We start from the raw sequence: 11,468 nt of genomic DNA, 5'->3' as shown, positions 1-11,468 counted from the left end.
TCAGCAACAAAACAGGGCTGCATGTAAGGTACAGGCCAGGATGAGCTGGGAAAGGAACGTATCTGTCACATCCCACCCCGTGACTACAGTCAATTTATCTTATTCTCACAGAGTGGTGGTACGGTCACCTCTTGCCTCTGTGCCATAAATATCATATTAATAATTCCTGCATTTGCAGGTTTATGGYAAGTGAAYATTTTAGYGTACAGTATTTCCACTAGGTACAAATTTATACATTTTAGGTGGTTGCATTTGAGTTATTTGTTTCATCATACACCAGACCTTTATATATAATGTAATTATAAGTAATAGACCTAATAATACTAGAGCTAGTAAAACCACAACTGGATGAAGCATAAGATTAAAAATTCCCATTGCTGTTGGTGACCATCCGAGAAGAGTTTCCCACCAGTGGTGTTCTCCATCTCGTTTCACTAGCTCCAGAACACGGTGTATTTCTTCTGTATCATGATGAACAGTGATTAGAGTCCTTTGTCCGTTGTCTCTGATGCGTCTCAGTAGATGATACAGGTCATCATGTTGTAGCAGTTTTTTCATTAACGTAAGGTCCATTCCGATGGGTATAGGTAACAAATCTCGATTTAATGTATTATTAGATTGAAGCAATTGATAAGAAGTTACAGGAACTGAATAATTGAAATCACATCCCATAATTTCAGAAAAATCACAAMCACAAATATTTGAATGATTGCTTGTATCCACTCTAATGTTATTAACAAATATAAAATCACAAAGAGTTCTCATACAGATACATTCGTTCCCTACATATATAAGTACAGTTTCAGGTGTTTCATCAAAGTATATTTCAAAATGACAAATATTTTGCCGTGTATCAAGACAAATGTCTTGAGCTTTAATGGTATTACCTTCACAAACAAAGCCTTGTTGTTTCTGCACAGTACATGCATCCAAATCAACAGTTTGCCGTTTGTTTTCATGTCGCAGGGCCCACACTCTGTGCCCTAAGGGATAGAGTACAGTCCTATTGTGATTTAATCCTAGTGCAATGATTGGATATATGGTAAATGCTGAAGCATTTTTAAGTAGCTGACTGCTTCCAATTCATTAAATCCTCAGTTGAAAAGGAACTTTTACATATACAAATGTTTTCTCTGCTCTCACTGCCTGATGTAGTGGAGCTTGAATCAGAGCATTTTGCTGTGCTTGAGCCCTGCCTGCAACTGGACTCAGGTCTTCGCTTTATTCTTCCTTTTTTATCATAAAGGAATTATCATCAATTCTCCTTTTCCCAACAGACCATCAATTGCACATCCTCTTCCCCATCATCTACTTACAAATAGCCTTTCAAACATTTTCTTTGTACTGCAAACCAAACAAAACTGAGATACCTTCCTTTTGTCCTCCATAATCATTCAAATCAGCTACCAAAAACCATATTCCCTTCTAACATCTTCAAATCAGATACCAGCAATTTACATTTCCATTTTGTTCCATGATCATTTTTCAGGAAAAAACAACAAATCTACATATAGGATTTCATCCCACTTATCCACTTATTCTTCCTCCTGCAAAACAACATGTTACGAAAGGTGCTATATCTTAAAGTTACACTCTTTGGCCTCTTTTCTTGATCTTCCAGAATGTGTAGTGGCCATCTCCAAGTCCTTCCTGGCTTGAAGGCACTTTGCCAGAATCTTGCTGGCACAGGAACAGCTATCTTGTGAATTGCTGTCTTGTGAATGAATCCTATCTTGTGGTGGATTTATTGTCAAGGTGTTCGGCGGCCTCTGCGTGGCGTTTCATTGCCACACGGCAGATTGATTCAAAGCATTTAAAGAGGTGGCTGCACTGAGGCAGCTATGTTTCTACCTTGTCACAGTAACTAAGGTGACCCTCATGTTATCCTTCAGGTGTAAACTAAGTAGGCTGGTGTCCAGTAGGATAGCGAGACTGATAATTCCCCTCGATGGACAAGAGGTGTCTGACAGGCTCCAAGCTTGCGGGCGTCCCCGCAGAGACAACATAAGTCTCGATTGGAGTCTCTCTCCGCCTCAGATCCACAATCATTTTTATATCTGGTGCGTCCTGCGACGTATGGCCAGTATGTGTCAGGAGGCAATCAGAGGGCAGGTCCGCCCTTCTCCCTGCTCTCTGCAGGCTCATGCATCATTTCCCAAGCGAGCGAGCAGGCACATGGGGGCATGTGCCATGAGCATGGGGCAGCAGGCTGGAGACGTGTTTGTCCTTTCAGCTCACAGCAAAAGGAGCAGATGCCGTGATGTGTGGGCACACTTGCATGTGCGTGTCTGTGCTGTCAGGACATAAGTKTTGCATCTGAGCAGCCAGTGACACAGTCTCTTGTGCTTCTGATTTCTCCCCAGCTTGTTTGCAAAGCCATCCCCTGAGGCCAGGCCACAGAATTCCTGAGCACCATTGTGGACAGCTTGCTGTGCGCCAGGCCTGTGAGCGTGTGGACAGCTGGGAGGTGGCTGCTCACCTTCCTGGGGCACTGTGGAGACCAGATATTCCAGGAGGAGGTGCGAGAGGCTTTTTTTTTTGCATTCATCTGTGGCCCTTCTCTATTCTTGGCTGTTGACCCCGGAGAAGGATGGGGAAAAGACTCACTGAGCCGTTCTTTCTTGCCTTCTTCCTTTCAGGTGCCCCAGCTYGTGCACGTGCTTTGCAGGGGTCTGAAGAGCACCCAGCACAGCACGTGCAGGCACTTTGTGCTGCAGGCACTGTTTCTTCTAGGCCGCTCCCACCAAGAAACAGTGCTCAACAGCCTGCTCCAGAAGTGCCTGCCCATGGACAGGTTTGTGCACTTGTCCTTCCCTCTTCCAGGAGACCCAGCCCCAGGGATTCACTTGCGTCTATCTGGGAAGCAGATGTTTTTTGTCCTGAGAAAGGCTGAGCACTGCAGGATCAGGGCTTGTGTCTCTGTCTTGACCCTCGCATTGCCAGCCTGGTTGCAAATGAGGAGTTTGGCCTCTTGTGAAGACATGGCAGGTACCCAAGGATAGGGGCTCACGGGTGAGCATCTTTTCCCTTGTAGCAATATGATGGAAGTGTGGAGGATCCTGGGGAGAAGCTCCTTGGGAAGTCAAATCCTGGTGTGCTTAAGTGAAAAACTAAGAGCAGCTGGGAAGAGTAGCCACGAGGGTGAGAGCCAGCCTGCCACAGAGCCTTGCATAGTATGGTCAGCAGCAGAGTGTTGCTTTGCATCTACTTTCCAACTTGTGCCTCTTGGTGAGGGAGTTTCATGCCCTTTGCGAGTGCCAGTGGAGCCTTGCCAAGCACTGTGCCTAGGCAGCAGCAGTGTTAGCAGTGGGGGCAGTCGGGACACTTTGCTGCTGCTGGGCCACAAGCTGTTGCTGCAGTGAGGACTGGAGACAGTAAAAGCCCTCCAGGCAAGTGAGGGGATGTGGATGGTGGGAAAAGTCCTTGTTTTACCAGGTGGTTTTTGGTTGGCTCTCTCTGTAGGTCACCCAGACCCTCTCCAAGGTGGTATCAGTCCTGCAGAGCAAGGTCATGATCTAGCACCTGCTTCTAGACCTGCTTCACGACCTCCTGGACATGACACTGGGGGAGGAGATGGTGCCATCCCTCGGGAAGATGAGCAGCGACGACCCACTAAGCAGGTGAGGAGCATCAGGGGCAGGGGCTGGGGTTGCCCTGGGTCCTTGTTCATGTGGCCCATTGCTTTGCAGGCATGTCCCCCTGGCATTGCACTGTCTCCCACAGTGACTGAGGTGTTTTAGCTCTGCTAAAGCAAAATCTTCACTCACAAGTCTGTGACAGGAGAATTTTTGTTTTTCTTTTTCATCAGACTTTTTGTGTCCACATTGGAGGTGGTGCTGTCAAAGTGCCTGGAAGAGCATTGGCTGCACTTTCTCTGTGAGCAGGGAGCATGGGCATCCCTGTCAGACCCCTGGGCTCACACCTCTGGGGTGTTTCTACTGACAAGGTGAGAGTCCCCAAGATGAAGGCTGCCTTGTCCCAGGGGCTGTGGCTGGAAAAGGGCTGCTGAGACCTTCCTGAGTGCCTGGCAGCTCTGCCGAGGTGCAGAGCAGCATGTGTGTCACAGTGGGAGCCATTGGGAGCTGAGGCTCATGGCTGTGCCACATGTGTCATGAGCCTGCTTGTGCTTCGTACGCAGTGTGCTGCTCCGCGCGGAGCTCATCCCCCAACGCCTGCTGCAGAGGCTGCTCACGTGGCTACAGTCACCATCAGCAAACCTGCGCCTCACAGCCACGGCTTTCTTTGCTGAGGTGAGGGAGACAAGGAGGGCCCGGCGGGGTTCCTGCATCTGGTCTGGCAGGAATCACATCTGATGCTAGAATGCATGTGGCTTTGTTACAGCTAATGAAAGACCAAGTGGTGTAGGACAGGAAGCTCCTGGAGTCCCCCTTGAAGGCTTTTGGGGAAAGATCTCAGGACCCTGTCAGCACCATGCAGCGGATGGCATTGAGAGGTGTGGGCAACCTGGCCATTGGGGCACCCCAGAAGTGAGACGGCCTTTCATGGTCTTTGAGCACAGGCTGAACTCAAGAGCTGCTAGGGGAAAGCTGCCCAGGGCTTGAGGAGTCTGCAGAGATGAGCCCAGACAGACGCAGTGCTGTGTGAAGGTCACACTCCTTGCCCTGATGTCAGCAGGGTGTTAAAGGAGACACTGATTCCAAGGAAGGACTAACAGGGCTGGACTTTGCTCTGGGCTTGCGCTAGCAAGCACAGCCCTTGTTGTAGTGGTGAAGAGCGCAGTTAGACGCAGGAATAGTGAGCAGCTCCTGTGCACATCTCTTTGCAGCTGCAGAAACATGGGGCAGCTGTGGTGGCAGTGCTGCTCATGGGCCTGGAAGATGAGAAGAGTGTGGAGGTGGCTTCCGAGAGCCTGCGGATGCTGGCAAAGGTGCTGGGGCAGCTGAAGGCACGGGCCATGGGCTCTGCCTTTGAAGAGATTGCCAGGGCCACTGGAGCGTTCCTGAGGGCGGTAAGCGAAGCCATGTGTTCTCCCATTCAGCAAGCAAGAGGCATCCTGGGGTTGCAGTCCCTGCGAGCAGCGTCCCACTGGTGCCGGGTGCTGTGTGCGCAGCACGCTCATTACCAGCCTGCCTGACGGCCTTTCTCCATTGCAGGAAGCAGAGGTCCTGCACTGCTCAGCCTTTGCCCTCTACGGGACCCTGGCATTGTCTGCTGGGAGGAGGAGGGCATTCTTCAGCCAAGAGATGGAGGAAATATTCTCCACGCTCGTGTTGCACCTCCAGGACCCATCCCCAGCCATCTCCAATGTAAGAGCCCCCAGAGTGTTTTGCAGAGCCGCAGGAAGCCACGTGGCACCAGCAGAGTCATGGTGCTGCACCTGTCTACCTCTGCAGACCCTTGCTGCCACAGCCTGGCGAGGTTCTTCTCTTGGAACCCCGGCTGGTGAGCAGCATCCCTATGACAGGGCCCAACACTTTTCCAGACATGCAAGATCACCCTGCACCTGTGTGCCCCATTTGTGAAATCAAAGACATTGCAAGGGCACATCGCTGCCAGCATTGGGCTGAACGCAGCCAAGCTGCAGGAGAAGATCTGCAGACACCTGGTGAGTGAGCTGTGCACTGGGCCATATCTGTGCAGCCAGGCACCCCTTGGCTCTTGTGCCATGAGGCCGCTCGGTGACAGGTGGGTGAAGGAGCCTTTGCAGCCAGATATGAGCTCCTGTTTCCCTGCTGGAGAGGCTCTTCAGCACGGCCCGGAACTGCCGCACAGGGAGCTATGAGGCCTCGCAGGCGTCAGCCATCGTCATCCTGGGTGAGTGGCAGCCCCAGGATCTCACACTGCTCCCGTCTGCATCCCCCCAGTCTGAGTCATGCTCCAAGGCTGGCATCAGGGTTTGTAAGCAGGCTGAGTTCTGGTGCTCAGGGAAAACCTATCGCTCTCTACAACTGCTTGAAAGGAGGTTGTAGTGAGGTGGGGGTTGGTCTCTTCTCCAGAATAACTACTGATAGGAAAAGAGGAAATGGCCTCAGGTTGTGCCTGGGGAGGTTCCTGGTTAGATCTCAGGCCAAATTTCTGCACAGAAAGAGTGGTGAAGCATTGGAACAGGCTGCCCAGGGCAGTGGTGGAGTCCCTGTGCCTGGCAGTGTTCAAGGAACGTGTAAATGTGGCACTAAGGAAGATGGTTTAGCAGGCATGGGACGGTTTAGCAGGAAGATTGTTTAGCATGATGGGTTTACAGATGCAYTTGATGATCTTGAAGGTCTTTTCCAACCATAATGATTCTATGATTCCATGGGTTTCCCCTTGTGCCAGGCATCCTTGTGGACAACGCGCCAGCCAAGTGGCTGCAGCAGCAGGACCTGGCATTCCTGTCAGGACGTAGGTGATGACCACTGAGCTCCTGCCCCATGGGACAAGGAGGCAACTTGTGAGTGCTGGGCTGGGGACACTAGTGCCAAAAGGCAGGGGAGGAACATGGGCAGAGGGAACTTGCAGGACTGCCAGGCTTTTGGCTGGGTACCAAACATCCGCCAAGCACTCACAGTGCCTCCTTGCACTGTCCTTGCAGCTCAGCAGAGGCGGCAGCATGTGGAGCCCCCCTGCACACAACAGGCAGCAGCACCAGTGCCCCACGCCAGGGAAACCAAGCACATCAAAGCTGGAGGGCAATAAAGCTCCGTGCACACAGAGAAGGTGTTGACCATGTCTGTGCTCTGGGGACACATAGCCTGACTGTGGCCATTGTGCTTCTCTAGTGCCCTGCCCTTTGTGGGTACAGGGCGAGTGGGGACACAGGCGATCAGAGAGTCTGACAGTGAGTAGGGTGTCAGGAGTGATGGGGGACAGTAAAAAAAAGAAGCAGATGGAAAGACAAAGGGAGAGTGAGAAAAAAAAATGGGGAGAGAAAGTTCAAGAGAATGAGAGGGGATACAGAGGCAAAGAGAGGGGAAGAGAAGGAGGGAAAAGGCTAGCAGATAAGAAAAAGCATGAAAATGTGAGGGAGTAATGAGTAACAGAGTGGATGAGTAACAGAGAAGAGAGGGATAGAGGACATGAGATGAGAAATGCAGAAGGGCAGAAAGAGAAAGTAAGGGAAAGAGAGAGGGAGATCAGAACAGGAGAGAGAAGAGAAAGAGGAAGGTGGAGGGAAGGAGGGGGAGAGAGAGAGAGAAAAAAAAAAGAAGAATGAATAAGAGCAAGAGAAAAAGGGAGGCAAAGAGGTGAAAACAATGAAAGATGGGGACTGAAGAAAATAGAGCAAGAGAAGAGAGGAAAAGGGAGAGAAAAAAGTAGTAGAAAGAGTGAGCAAGAGGAGAGGGGACAGAGAGAAAGACAGAGGGGCAAAGAAAGAGCAAGAGAGACAATGAAGAAGAGACAAAGGGGGAAAGAGCAGGTRTTCTTTGTGCCAGTAGAGTGACCTTTACAAAAGGGGTTTCTCTGGCCAAATAGGAGCGCCATTGTAACTTGGGAGCTATCCAAGAGGCAGTGCTGGAGGGTGTGGGGAGGGGGAGAGCAGGGGTGGAAAGGATTTAAGGCCTTGAAAGCAGTTCTATTGCCTGTCTCCTTTGTATAAACTTGTGGAGAGAAGGAGGTTCTCCGAAACTCCTAAATCTGGGCAGAAAGGTGGTAACCCTGCCTTCTTTCTGCATGAGCTTTTCTTGCACACCATCATAATGAATTAGTACTGCTGCCCTTAAAAACTACTTGTGTTCCTGGGTGGCCAAGGAAGTGGAGAGCAGCTTTGCAGCGAATGTAACCTGGCCGCTTTTGACCCAGTGTTGTCAGGGCCTGAGTATCAGCAGGGTTTGTTAGTGGACAAAGGATGCCAAGCCATTAAATTTTCCATCACACTCTGGCCCAGGTCTCCATCCCACTGTTTTCTGGCCACAGAAAACATGATGGGATGGTGATGGTTTTGGGATTCCTGCCCAGTTCTCTTGGGGCCTCAGAAGCAGAACAAAGTTCCTTGGAGGAGTGAAGAGAGAGACCTGCAGGCCCCTTTGTAAGCCCCTCTCAGTGCTGCTCAACTCCTAAAATGGAAGCAGCTCAGGATCCTGCTCTAGACAGCACAGAGCTGACAGACTAGCAAGTGCCTGGTAGGGACAGCCCCAAAGTCTGCAAGATCTGCCCTACTGAGGGCCATCCATCCTTGCCCTCTCCCTCCTCACCGACCGCCCTGGCACCTGCTTATTGCTATGGGCTATGGAACTGCACACGTGCTCCCCTTCCTCCAGCACCCTGTCCTGGTGGGCTCTTCTCAAGCACCATGGTCCGACACTGCTCCCAGGATGGGGAAGGAAGCCCTGGCCTAGCACATGCCACGATCAGCTTTGAGGTCCAGAGCAATCCCCCCAAAGTGGAACACTCTGCTGCCCCTACACATGGGCCTGTGTGCATGAGGACTTCGTGTACACTGGGCTGGGGGGACCTTAGGGGCCTTCATGTGGCCCCCCAAGGGCCCCTGTGCACATGTGGATGAGGGGGCCCTACAAGGCTCCGTGTGGCCCCCTGGGACCTCCATGCGCACGGGGCCAGGGACATGCTACAGGCTTCAATAAAGTCACCCCATCCCCATGTGCACTGAGGCCCCTGGGAGCCACGTAGAGGACTGTAGGGGCCCACCTATCCATGTGCGCATGGAGGCCGCTAGGGCTAGCAGGATGCTGAATGGGGCACCCCTGTCCCTTTGTACATGGAGGCCTCAAGGGCCTGCACAAATGTTTCTATGCGCATGGAGGCACCTGGGGCCACATGGAGGTTCTAAGGATCCCCCTGTTGCCTTTCCTACGGAGGCGAGAGACATTGCGGAGGAGCATCCCCTGAAACTTAGGTGAAGCTGCCTGAGGGAGCCAGGGCTAGGAGTAGCCAGGACTGCCCTGTGAAGAATATTAATATCCTGCAGGAAAGCGGAGGTGTCTCCCAGGTGAGAGGTGGGAGGGTGAAGCAGGGAGCTTAGAAGTTACAGTGCACAATCATGTGCTCGATGGAACCAGTGTAGTGCAGTGCATGCTTCTGTAATTTTTTTGTGTGTAAATTTCAAAAAATAGAAAAAAGAGGAAAAGACAAGGAAAACTGTGCTGACATTTTTATACACATCTGAAGAAAATGGTTGTCTCCCGCTTTGAGTGATGAACACGAGTGCACAGCCTCATCCTGCATCTGCTCACGCGTGAGCTCCCTCATTGCCCCAGACTGCGTTGCTGGAGCCGGGCAGGGCAGGCGATGGGCATCTCTGCCCTGCTCCTTTCCTCCAGGCTTTGTCACCTCCATGACACTGTGTCAGGGAGGCAGACGCGTCACTGGGGAGCATGGCAGCTGTGCAGAGCGCCCCGTGTGCTCCCTGCACCAGTGTTGGGGAATGAGGCTGCAGCCTTGGGTCAGGCTGGGCGCTGTTGCTGTGGGCCCCACGCAAGGTGGGGCAGTTTGCCGTGCAGAGGAAAATTATGCAGTTGGGCAGTTGCTCCACTGCAGTGCTCAGTTATTCAGGTTTCCCCAAGGGGACAGCAGTCCCCCTCCTGCACCATGTCCTGCACCCCAGATCTCCCTGCAAGGGCCCAGCCACCCTTGTGCTACAGTTTCTCGCAGCCAGGGCACAGTGGGCCACAAGCGCTGTGGCTGTGAGTCTCTGTCCCCCATCAGGGCACATGGACAGCTTTGGGACCATGTGTGACTGAGGTGTCCTATTCCTGCACATCCCCACCACTGTCTTTTGGGCACAGCACGACGCACTCGTGCCCTTGGGTGCCCTTCCCTAGCAGCCCAGGTGCTGCTGCTCCTTGGAGCTGAGTGATGTCCAGGAGCAGGTGGCAGCGGTGCAGGCTCTGCATGTGTCCCTTGCAAGTGACACTGTCCCTGGGCTGCGGGGTTCTCTCTTTGGGAGCTCCAAGGAGGCAGGCTTGGGCCTGGAAGCTCCCTGCTGCCTTTTTGGGCTCACAAAGAGCCTTGGGGGACATGTGAGAGCTGCAAAAGGGAGGCTGGGCCGTGTGTTTTGCGGCTGCAAAACAGAGGCTCAGTCCTGTGTTTGGGGACTCTGAAACCACGGGGGCAACTTGGGCCTTGGTGGAGCTGGAGACGCTCCGAGGGTCTGGGGCTGCCTAGGGCTCCGGCAGGGAAGCTCCATCCTGCCTGTGGGGAGCCCCCAAACAGCCCCTGGGGCTGGTGCTGAGGCCCTGAGCTGCAGGATGGAGCCTCCCTTCCCAAGTGCTGCCTCCCTGGGCTTTCCCCAGCAGACTCCAAAGAGGCGGTTTGGGGGCTCCTGAATGGAGACTAAGTGCTGTGTTTTGGGGTCTCCAAAGCAGCTCTGGGCACTGGTTGGAGAGTTCAGGCATGGAGGCCAAGTCCTGCATTTCTGGGCTCCCAATCAGGCCCTAGGAGCTGCTTGGAGGGCTCAAGAACAGAGGCGAAGTCTTGCATTTGTGGTATTTCCAACCAAGCCTCTGGGGGCTGCCCTGAGGCCTCACAAGCAGAGACTAAGTGCTGTGATTTTGACTTCACAACCAGGCACTGGGGGGGGCTCTGAAACGGAGACTAAGTCGCACATTTTTGCTGCTTAGAACCAGCTTCCTCGCCCTGGTTGGAGAGCTCAGAAACACAGACGAATTTGTGTGTTTTGGAGCTTGGAAATGAAGACTAAGTCATCTGTTTCCAGCCCCAAAACAGAAACTGGGAAGTGGAGGGAGGGGTGGCTGTCCCCTTAGTGCTAGGGGAAGGGGGGAAGGCCAAGGGGTGAGCAGGTGTCCCACCTGGGTGGGGGGAGGGGGGAGTTGGGCACATCGGTCCTCACTGGGGGTAGGGGTCTGTTCGCAGGTGCCCGTTCGTGGGCACCATGATGGCAGGGAAGCCCCCATGCACCAGGCTGAAGTTTGATGCACAACTTAGAATATGCAGGGAGAGGCAGTTGGGGGACCTTCCCTTGTCCAGTGTTTGTACAACTGCCAGACTTGTTAGCCATTAGGAAGGGACTGCTAATGAGGCAATTATTCAATCAACTAATTAACTATTAATGAGCCAATCAATCAATGTGGATGAACTAGTAAAGTTGATGTCAATAGGCAAGTTGTGACAGTGACTGATTTACAATCTCGGCACTTGGGAACATTGTGGGCACTGCAGTGGCTTGGGAGAGACAACTCCAGGAAACAGCAGCTGGTCAGGGCAGCCTTTTATTCCATGTTGAGCCAAGACTTCCAGCTCAGAGCTCTTGGAGCATTAGGCAGCAGGCAGTCAACACACATTCAATGTTCATAACATCAAAGCTCAAGCAGGACAAATAGGCAGCAGGGAGGGGACACAGGGAAACCCAGGAGTCACCATCACCCAATACATTCAACCTCCAATAAACAAGCTTTGCTTTAATTACACTAACAAAATTAACAAGATGGTCACATTCATCAAAAAAATCTGATAGCAGAAACAAGTTGCTGTTATCTTACAGTTACAAATAAAGCTTCTTACAGTTACAAAACAGTGGTAGCTGTTTATCCCAACACGGAGCCCCTATGGAT

This window comes from Nothoprocta perdicaria, unplaced genomic scaffold (genome assembly GCF_003342845.1).
Source record: "Nothoprocta perdicaria isolate Ctin4 unplaced genomic scaffold, notPer1 scaffold_389, whole genome shotgun sequence".
NCBI lineage: Eukaryota > Metazoa > Chordata > Aves > Tinamiformes > Tinamidae > Nothoprocta > Nothoprocta perdicaria.
The sequence above is the reverse complement of the archived record's forward strand: the minus strand, read 5'-3'. Positions refer to the sequence as shown.